Genomic DNA, 10,977 nt, shown 5'->3' on the forward strand with positions numbered 1-10,977 from the left:
TACATATACAGCCATCCAATTAGACAAGATGGATGAAGCAAAGAAGTGCAGACCGACAGGAGCCGGATGTAGATCGATCCTGAGAGACACAGCCAGAATACAGCAAATACAGAGGCGAATGCCAGCAGCAAACCACTGAACTGAGAACAGGACCCCCGTTGAAGGAATCAGAGAAAGAACTGGAAGAGCTTGAAGGGGCTTGAGAACCCAAATGTACAACAATGCCAAGCAACCAGAGCTTCCAGGGACTAAGCCACTACCTAAAGACTATACATGGACTGACCCTGGACTCTGACCTCATAGGTAGCAATGAATATCCTAGTAAGAGCACCAGTGGAAGGGGAAGCCCTGGGTCCTACTAAGACTGAACCCCCAGTGAACTAGACTGTCGGGGAGGGCGGCATTGGGGGAGGGTGGGGAGGGAACACCCATAAGGAAGGGGGGGAAGGGATGTTTGCCCGGAAACCGGAAAAATAACACTCGAAATGTATATAAGAAATATTCAAGTAATAATAAAAAAAAAAAAAGAAAAAAGAAAAAGAAATCAGTGCAAAGGGAGAATAGTAAAGTGGCTACAGGGATGTGAAGGGAAAGTTGTCTCTTTGTTTAGTTCTATGTCTAAATGTAAAACACAAACTTTAAAATTGATCGATCAAGTAATCAATCAATCAACAGCTATCCCTAGTGACAAAGAGTGAATATTAGGAAATATAATAATAATAATAATAATAATAATAATAATAATAATAAACAGCCCACAGGATTTCTGCTCCCCAGTTGAGACACAAAGCCTTTTCTTCAGCCTCTTGACAACTTGTCACCAGTCAATACCACATATTTTCTGGATCTCGATCAAGTCAAAGCATTCTGAAACACCAAAGTACTTTCTAAATCTAGATCAAGTTTCCCTGTGGGGTTAGGATCTGACCAAGAGTATATAGAACTCTTAAGAGGGGTTAATTTGCGTTCTGTTCTGATCTCTTCCATTTATCATTGAATGAGTCGACAGAGGGCTGAGACACACAGGGACACGGAATGTCTGCTTACCCAGAAAAAACTCTGCTGACTCAAGTTTGTGGTTTACATTTTAGCGATCGCCATGGTTAGTTTCTATTTGTTATTACAATGCATATGAACAAATGTTCAATAAAGAAATTAAAAGAAAAAAAAAGACACAGATTAACTGGATATGCAATGAGGACCCAACATTTTGCTGCCTACAGGAAACACACCTCAGAGACAAAGGCAGTCACTACCTCAGAGTAAAAGTCTGGAAAACAAATTTCCAAGCAAATGGTATGAAGAAACAAGCTGGAGTAGCCATTGTAATAGCGAATAAAATCAATTTAAAAAAAAAGACATCAAAAGATAAGGAAGGACACATCATATCAAAGGAAGAATCCACCATGATGAACTCTCAATTCTACATATCTATGGTCCAAACACAAGGGTACCTACATACATAAAAGAAACCTTACTAAAGCTCAAAGCACATATTGTACCTCACACAATAATAGTAGATTTCAACACCTCACTCTCATCAATGGACAGATCATGGAAACAGAAATTAAACAGAGACATAGACAGAATAAGAGAAGTCGTGAACCAAATGGATTTAACAGATTTCTATAGAACATTCTATCCTAAAACAAAAGGATATACCCTCTTCTCACCACCTCATGGTACTTTCTCCAAAATTGACCATATAATCGGTCATAAAACAGACGTCAACAGATACAGAAAGACAGAAATAATCCCATGTGTCCTATCAGACCACCACTGGCTAAAGCTGGTCTTCAATAACAATAAGGAAAGAATACCCACATATACATGGAAGTTGAATAATGCTCTACTCAATGATAACGTGGTCAAGGACCGCAATAAAGAAAGAAATTAAAGACTTCTTAGAATTTAATGAAAATGAAGGTATAACATATCCAACCTTATGGGATACAGTGAAAGCTGTGCTAAGAGGAAAACTCATAGCTCTGATTGCCTGCAGAAAGAAACAGGAGAGAGCACATATCAGCAGCTTAACAGCACACCTAAAAGCTCTAGAACAAAAAGAAGCAAGCACACCCAGGAGGAGTAGAAGGCAGGAAATAATCAAATTCAGAGCTGAAACCAACCAAGTAGAAACCAAAAAGACTATGCAAAGAATCAAGAGTACTAAAAGCTGGTTCTTTGAGAAAGTCAACAAGATAGATAAACTGTTAGGCAGACTAACCAGAGGACACAGAGAGTCTGCCCAAATTAACAAAATCAGAAAAGGGAGACATAACAACAGAGTCAGAGGAAATTAAAAAAAATCATCAGATCCTACTACAAAAGCCTATATTCAACAAAACTGTAAAATCTGGAGGAAATGAACAATTTCCTAGATAGATACCAAGTACTGAAGTTAAATCAAAAACATATAAAACATTTAAACAACCCTCTAACTCCTAAAGAAATAGAAGCAGTCATTAAAAGTCTCCCAAAGAAAAACAGCATAGGTCCAGATGGTTTCAGTATTAAATTCTATCAGACCTTCATAGAAGACATCATACCAATACTATACAAACAGATGGAGCGCTACCGAATTCCTTCTATGAAGCCACAATTACAATTATACTTAAATCACACAAAGACCCAACATAGAAAGAACTTCAGACCAACTTCCCTTATGACTATCGATGCAAAATACTCAATAAAATTCTGGCACACTGAATCCAAGAGTACATCAAAACAAGGATCCATCATGATCAAATAGGATTCATCCCAGGAAGGCAGGGGTGGAATATACGGAAAACTATCAACGTAATCCACTATATAAAACTGAAAGTTAAAAACCACATGATCATTTCATTAGATGCTGAGAAAGCATTTGACAAAATTCAACACCCTTCATGATAAAAGTCCTGGAAAGAATAGGAATTCAAGGCCCATACCTAAACATAGTAAAAAAGCCACATACAGCAAACCAGTTGCTAACATTAAACTAAATGGAGAGAAACTTGAAGCAATCCCACTAAAATCAGGGACTAGACAAGGCTGCCCACTCTCTCCTACTTATTCAATATAGTTCTTGAAGTTCTAGCCAGAGCAATCAGTCAACAAAAGGAGATCAAAGGGATACAGATTGGAAAAGAAGAAGTCAAAATATCACTATTTGCAGATGATATGATAGTATATTTAAGTGATCCCAAAAGTTCCACCATAGAACTACTAAACCTGATAAACACCTTCAGCAAAGTGTCCGGCTATAAAATTAACTCAAATAAATCATTAGCCTACACAAAAGAGGAACAAGCCAAGAAAGAAATTAGGGAAACGACACCTTTCATAATAGTCCCAAATAATATAAAATACCTCGGTATGACTTTAACCAAGCAAGTGAAAGATCTGTATGATAAGAACTTCAAGCCTCTGAAGAAAGAAATTGAAGAAGATGGAAAGATCACCCATGCTCATTGGTTGGCAGGATTAATATGGTAAAAATGGCCATTTTACCAAAAGCGATCTACAGATTCAATGCAATCCCCATCAAAAAGCCAATCCAATTCTTCAGAGAGTTAGACAGAACAATTTGCAAATTCATCTGGAATAACAAAAAACCCAGGACAGCTAAAACCATCCTCAATAAAAGGACTTCTGGGGGGAATCACTAACCTCGAACTCAAGCAGTTTTACAGAAAAATAGTGATAAAAACTGCATGGTATTGGTACAGATTCAGACAGATAGACCAGTGGAATAGAATTGAAGACCCAGAAATGAACCCACACACCTATGGTCACTTGATTTTTGACAAAGGGGACAAAAACATCCAATGGAAAAAAAAAGATAGCATTTTCAGCAAATGGTGCTGGTTCAACTGGAGGTCATCAGAAGTATGCAGATAGATCCATGCTTATCACCCTGTACAATGCTTCAGTCCAAGTAGATCAAGGACCTCCACATCAAACCAGATGCACTCAAACTAATAGAAGAATTAAGTGGGGAAGAATCTCGAACACATGGGCACTGGAAAAAATTTCCTGAACAAAACACCAATGACTTATGCTGTAAGATCAAGAATTGACAAAATGGGATCTCATAAAATTGCAAAGCTTCTGTAAGGCAAAGGACACTGTGCTTAGGACAAAAGAGCAACCAACAGATTGGGAAAAGATCTTTACCAATCCTACAACAGATAGAGGGCTTATATCCAAAATATACAAAGAACTCAAGAAGTTAGACTGCTGGGAGACAAATAACCCTATTAAAAATGGGGTTCAGAGCTAAGGAAAGAATTCACAGCTGAGGAATGCTGAATGGCTGAGAAACACCTAAAGAAATGTTCAACATCTTTAGTCATAAGGGAAATGCAAATCAAAACAACCCTGAGATTTCACCTCACACCAGTGAGAATGGCTAAGATCAAAAAGTCAGGTGGCAGCAAATGCTGGCAAGGATGTGGAGAAAGAGGAACACTCCTCCATTGTTGGTGGGATTGCAGACTGATATAACCATTCTGAAAATCAGTCTGGAGGTTCCTCAGAAAATTGGACATTGAACTACCTGAGGACCCAGTTATACCTCTCTTGGGCATATACCCAAAAGATGCCCCAACATATAACAAAGACACATGCTCCACTATGTTCATAGCAGCCTTATTTATAATAGCCAGAAGCTGGAAAGAACCCAGATGCCCTTCAACAGAGGAATGGATACAGAAAATGTTGTACATCTACACAATGTAATATTACTCAGCTATCAAAATCAATGACCTCATGAAATTCATAGCCAAATGGATGGAACTGGAAAATATCCTGAGTGAGGTAACTCAATCACAGAAAAACACACAAGGTATGCACTCATTGATAAGTGGCTATTAGCCCAAATGCTTGAATTACCCTAGATGCACAGAAGACATGAAACTCAAGAAGGATGACCAAAATGCCAATGTTTCATTCCTTCTTTAAAAGGGAAACAAGAATACCCTTGGGAGGGAATAGAGAGGCAAAGTTTAGAGCAGAGGCAGAAGGAACACCCATTCAGAGCCTGCCCCACATGTGGCCCAAACATATGCAGCCACCAAACTAGATAAGATATATGAAGCAAAGAAGTGCAGTCCAACAGGTTACTGGATGTAGATCTCTCCTGAGAGACAGCCAGAATGCAGCAAATACATAGGAGAATGTCATCATTAAACCACTGAACTGAGAACGGGACCCCGGTTAAAGGAATCTTAGAAAGGACTGAAAGAGCTTGAAGGGGCCTGAGACCCCATATGAACAACAATGCCAGCCAACCAGAGCTTCCAGTGACTAAGCCACTACCCAAAGACTATACATGGACTGACCCTGGGCTCCAACCTCCTAGGTAGCAATGAATAGCCTAGTAAGTGCCCCAGTGGAAGGGGAAGCCCTTGGTCCTGCCAAGACTGAACCCCCAGTGAATGTGATTGTTGGGGGGAGGGTGTTATGGAGGGAGGATGGGGAGGGGAACACCCATAGAGAAAGGGAGGCGGAGGGGTTAGGGGGATGTTGGCCCAGAAACCGGGAAGTGGAATAACAATCGATATGTAAATAGGAAATACCCAAGTTAATAAAGATGAAAAAAAAGAATATTGACCTCTATAAAAAGTGTCAAGCAGATGGCTACCAAGTTACCAGTCTGAATATTTGAACTGCTTTGTGATCTAGACTCACGTGTTAAAATCCCAAACCCAATGTTAATAGTGGTTTAAGAGGTGAGGTCTTTACTAAATATTCATGATTAGAATCAGTTATATCTTGGTTCTGTACTTCCTAATCACCATGGCTCTTAGAAATAAATGTGTTCTATAAACTAAAAAAAAGAAAAAGAAAAAGTATTTTCTATGTTAAAAAATGAAAAATTCTATGGAAGAGAACATTTGGACCCCTTTGGCTGTCAACATACAAATAATTACGTTTTAGTTACGATTTCAGTTTTATATATTCTTTTTAAGAGAAATCAGAAGAAAGCAGTATAGATAAGGAAAAGACTGAAAATCAAATGCTACATTGGAGGTGATAGAAAAGGGATTGGAGGGGTTGGGGATTTAGCTCAGTGGTAGAGCGCTTGCCTAGGGAAGCGCAAGGCCCTGGGTTCGGTCCCCAGCTCCGAAAAAAAAAAAAGAACCAAAAAAAAAAAAAAAAAAAAAAAAAGAAAAGGATTGGAAAATCCTTTGATTCAGAATAAAAGGGCTTCAGAGGAATCAAATCCAATGTCTGTGGTGCCACCTTGTGACAATATTGTAGAATGGCAGCCTATTTTTAAAGAAATTTATGCTGAATCAAGAATCTAGATTCTTTTTCAATCTATGTCATACAGTAGATTGTATATTTCACTTTGTACAATTTGAAAATAAAAATGTACATTTGTTGATACTTCCTAAGTTGATATATGTTCAGAATTCTATGGGGCTTCTCCCTTGAGTTCTGAAAAGACACATTTGCACATTTGCTAGAAGGTCTTGCTGTTATGGGAATACCAGTACAAATTAAGACTGACAATGCTGCAGCATATTTCTTTAGTAAAATGAAGTTATTTTTTACATATTATAATATAAAACATATTTCAGATATTCCACACAGTCCTGCATGGCAAGTAGTGGTAGAGAGATCTAATTGTGCTTTAAATGAGATGCTTCTTTAAAAACTGATATTTCTTATTTACATTTCCCGGTTCCTATACATAAGCCCCCTACTCCCTCCCCCTCCTCTTCTAGAGGGGTGTTCCCCTCCCTCTCCACCCCCCCTCAATTCCCCCCCCCAACAATCCCCTACCCTGGGTGTCCAACCTTGGCAGGACCAAGGGCTTCTCCTTCCATTGGTACCCAGCAGTCTGTCAGATATTTTGGGCCAGAAGACTGATGTTAAAACATTTAAGAAGTATCTTGGGCGATTGTCCATGTAGCTAGGACCCTCTGGTGTTTCTGTAGTTTCTGAAGCCCCATGCTCTGCACTTCCTGTTTACTCAGTATTTTTCCTTCTCGGTCTCTGACGGGGTAGAAGACTAGATAGTTGTAGTCTCACAATTAAGCTTAAGTTGTTTAGGGCTTAGGAAAATGTCTTAAGATCTAATAAGACATTTTAAGTCGTTAAAAATAAGTTATGATAGTACATGATTTAAGTACAGAACTTTGAACTCACCAAGATAGGAAAATAGAGTACTTTCTCCAAGGCTGCCAAATGCATATGGACATAATTTTCATAAATTTCACATGCATAAAATGCATGCACACATGATTTTTACCCAGTTTTCACAATTGTTCTTATTATATCTAGTTTATTGAAGGTAGACAAAGTTATTTATTGGACTAGGGGGAGATGTAGAGAAAATCTCTTGTGAACTACGTAGAAATATCACCGTCAATAAAATGCTGATGTCCAGTAAGCTGAGGCAGGTTTAGATGGTTGGGTATCCAGGAAGAGAGAGAGAGAGAGAGAGAGAGAGAGAGAGAGAGAGAGAGAGAGAGAGAGAGATTGTGAGATGTTGGGAATGATGACCTTGAAGTCCTCCATTATTGATGTTATTATTATGGTTAGAATTAAGTCTGACTGGGTTCATGGAAAATCCCCAGCCAGCTGCAGAAGACTAATACAAATCTGGTGGTCAAATGAATAATAATATGATATGTCAAGATACCCAATGTGACGACCTGTAGCCTTTCTGAAAAATCAACATCCTGCTGACTAATAGATATGACAAACCTGTGACCTTTCTGACATCCTGCCAACATCAGTCAATTCCCTGAACACAAGAACTGTGTCCTTGGCCTCCATAAATGTTTCTTACTTCCCCCCTCCTTCTGTTTCCCCTGTTATGGTATAAATTCAACCTTGGGGAAAAATAAAATTGTTGCCTTGATCAGACTCTTGTCTTGGTGTCCTTCTTTGCGTCTCTTGTCCCCCATTCTCTTCCAGGTACTCAGCACCCCTCATTGACAGTGAGATACTTAAAGGTAATTAACAAGCCATGTGGAAGATATAGACTAGGTCATATAAGTTATGAGCTAGATGGGGAATGAGCTAAAGCTTATGGCCTAGGCATTTCTCTACAAATAATTAATTCTCAGAGTCATTATTCTTGGAACAAAGAAGCCAGCTACACTAAGGTTCTGACATTCCCAAGAAGGACATCCCCATAACCTTGAGAAGAAAACTGCTGATTATTTATAAGAGATTATTTCAAAGCTTGGAGGCCATCACTCCCGAGTAAATACCAGGTGCAATGGAGTTTCTAAAATTCTACAACAATGTCAGAAAGCCAAAACTAATGCAAGATCATTTTACTTAACTTTTCTTTTTGGATGACTTAAACATGCCATCCTATAGCATCCCACTCAATGCACTCTCAAGGAGCAAGGGTCACTACAGAATTCTTGGTCATGCTCTTACTGGCTCTCTCCATGTTCACAAGTAAGATGGTATAAGGTTGATGTGAGATTGCCAGATGCTCGATGTCTTGGAATCTGAACGAACCTACTTGACCCCAGCAGGGTCATCCTGGAAGGGAAAGGTATCTTCAGCTACCCATCACCTGTTTCCAGTCATTTTAGTGATTGCTTACAAGTTGTGACAAAACTACCACCGTATGTACCTCAGCCTCTTCAGAGGCTCTCCATTTCTGAAATCACCATTAGTATGTGGCTCCACATGCTAATTTTCAAGTTCAGGTAGAAATGAGGAGCCCTGATGTGATGGTTTGTATATGGTTAGCCCAGCAAGTGGCACTATTAGAAGGTGTGGCCATGTTGGAGTAGGCATGTCACTGTGGGTGTGGGCTTTAAGACCCTCACCCTAGCTGGCTGGAAGTCAGTATTCTGTAGCAGCCATCAGATGCAGATGTAGACCTCTCAGCTCTGCCTGCACCATGCCTGCCTGGACGCTGCCATGCTCCTGCCTTGATGAAGATGAACTGAACCTCTGAACCTGTAAGCCAGTCCCAATGAAATGTTGTCCTTTATGAGACTTGCCTTGGTCATGGTGTCTGTTCATAGCAGTACAAACCTAACTAAGAACACGGGGTTTTGGTGCATATTTTTTAAATCAAACTTTCTTTTAAAGAAATGGAAATCAGGGCATGTTTCCCACAGCTGGCCAGAAACCGGTAGATTTCTTTTTTTCCCTTTTCAGTTTCACAGCAAAACCAGACCACTGCCCCAGAAATGAGATCAGAGCCCGCAGAGGTCACAGTTGAGGTCTGGCTCAGCAGATGGCTGGTGTCAGCAGAGGTTCAAGTCACCATATTTGCATTTGGGCTAGGATGGTGGGACCCCTTCACCTCACTCTGTAGCCTCCCCTGTATTACAAAGGGCTTGGAGGCAGGGTTGGCTTTTCCAGACCAGACATTTAATCTGGCTCTACTGGGTAAATTCCTGAGATTAGCTACATTCTCCTAAGATTGCAGAACTAAGAGGCCCTCCATCTTGGAGTTATGCCCAGCTTTCTGTAGTGAATAATTCAGGTACTGGGGACACAGATCTGGGAGTACAACATCAGAGCAAGAAAGGAGAAAGGTATTACTTTGGCTGCCAGGCAAGAATTTCACTTGCATGGTTTGCAGAAGGTGGTGGCCTGTCCTGCATTGTAGAGGGCCAGGGTATGGAGGTTGTATGGTGTTGCAGTAACCTCTCCAACCTGAATGATCCTGCACAAAGAAAACGCAACTCAATTAATATGAACACAAGCGAGCGCCTAGATTGGGCAGATCCACCAGTACACTACCCTATTCCCCAGCTCTGAAATCCCTCATAACGTGTGCCTTTTCTATGCCATGTATCAAGCTCCTCTCTCCTCCAACTCCTCTCTCCTCTCCCTGCTCCAACGACTCCTCCCCTCCCCCTTTCCAACTTCTCTTCCCAGGCCCAATCCTATGCTCTTGCCTTTATTTTACAAATTAAGTGGGAGAAGGTTCTGGTCAGGTATGTGAGCTGTCCTTGGGGCAGCAGAATTAGCACCAAAATACAGATAACTCCAGGGCAAACCACAACAGCAAGGCAGCTCTGCATGATGATGATGTTTGGTGATCTCAGGACTGTTGAGTGGGCCTGACAGGTGGAAGGGGTGAAGCTAAGCCCTCTGGCACCTGTCATATCTGTACATCATGGTAAGACGTTGGTCACCTGTGGTTATCATCTACATGGTACCTGTGTGAAGATTACAGAAGCACACATAAATGTCCCGGGACAGCAGCATATGTTATTGATGGCTTCTAGCACCTTAGTCCCCGAGGAAGTCACTTCCCAGGTGTGTGGTGAACAGCCTTATCTTGAGGTCTCAGATCTTCAGACGTGAGAATGCCCACAACAAACTCTTCCTGTCCCAAAGGAACTCAGTAAATTTGATGACCATAAAACACTCAGGCTTCAATCTGGATGCTGTTTAGGCACAGCCTGAGCAGGCCTGAGGCAGAGTCCATAGGACAGAGACAGACCTAGCACATGCTATTTGGTATAATTGTTTTTGTCTATCCTGCTTTCTTTGATTTTCTTTCTTTAGTTATTCATAGTAGAGTTAGTGGTTTAATGCAGCAGAAATGCCCAGGGCGTAATTTCCATGTAAACCTCTTCATTTCTTCCTGTTTTTGGAAGCTGTGCAGAGATAACTGGATAAGTTGTAGGAAGTTAACTGTAAACCTTTGCTTCCCATTGTCATTCTGGCGGTGTGGGGACAGGGTTCTATTTTGGACAATGGTTGTTCATAGTTAGGTATTTTACTGGATCTTTTTTGTTTTGGTGCCTTTCTGTGTTTTATTTTGTTTTCAGTTTTCTTTATGAAAGAAATTAGGCTATTGACATGTGTGAAAAGATACATGCCACAGAGGTTAGAGGCATTAAAGTTGAAGGAATAGCTTCTATCCTGAGTATAGACCTCAGGGCCTCAAGCTTGGTTGCAAGTGCCTTTACTCTTTCAGCCAACTAGCTGGTTCCTCTCACAGCATGCCCTTCTCATCCACCTACTTCAGAATATTAGTTTTAGTTGATC

This window comes from Rattus rattus, chromosome 1 (assembly GCF_011064425.1).
Source record: "Rattus rattus isolate New Zealand chromosome 1, Rrattus_CSIRO_v1, whole genome shotgun sequence".
Classification (NCBI taxonomy): domain Eukaryota; kingdom Metazoa; phylum Chordata; class Mammalia; order Rodentia; family Muridae; genus Rattus; species Rattus rattus.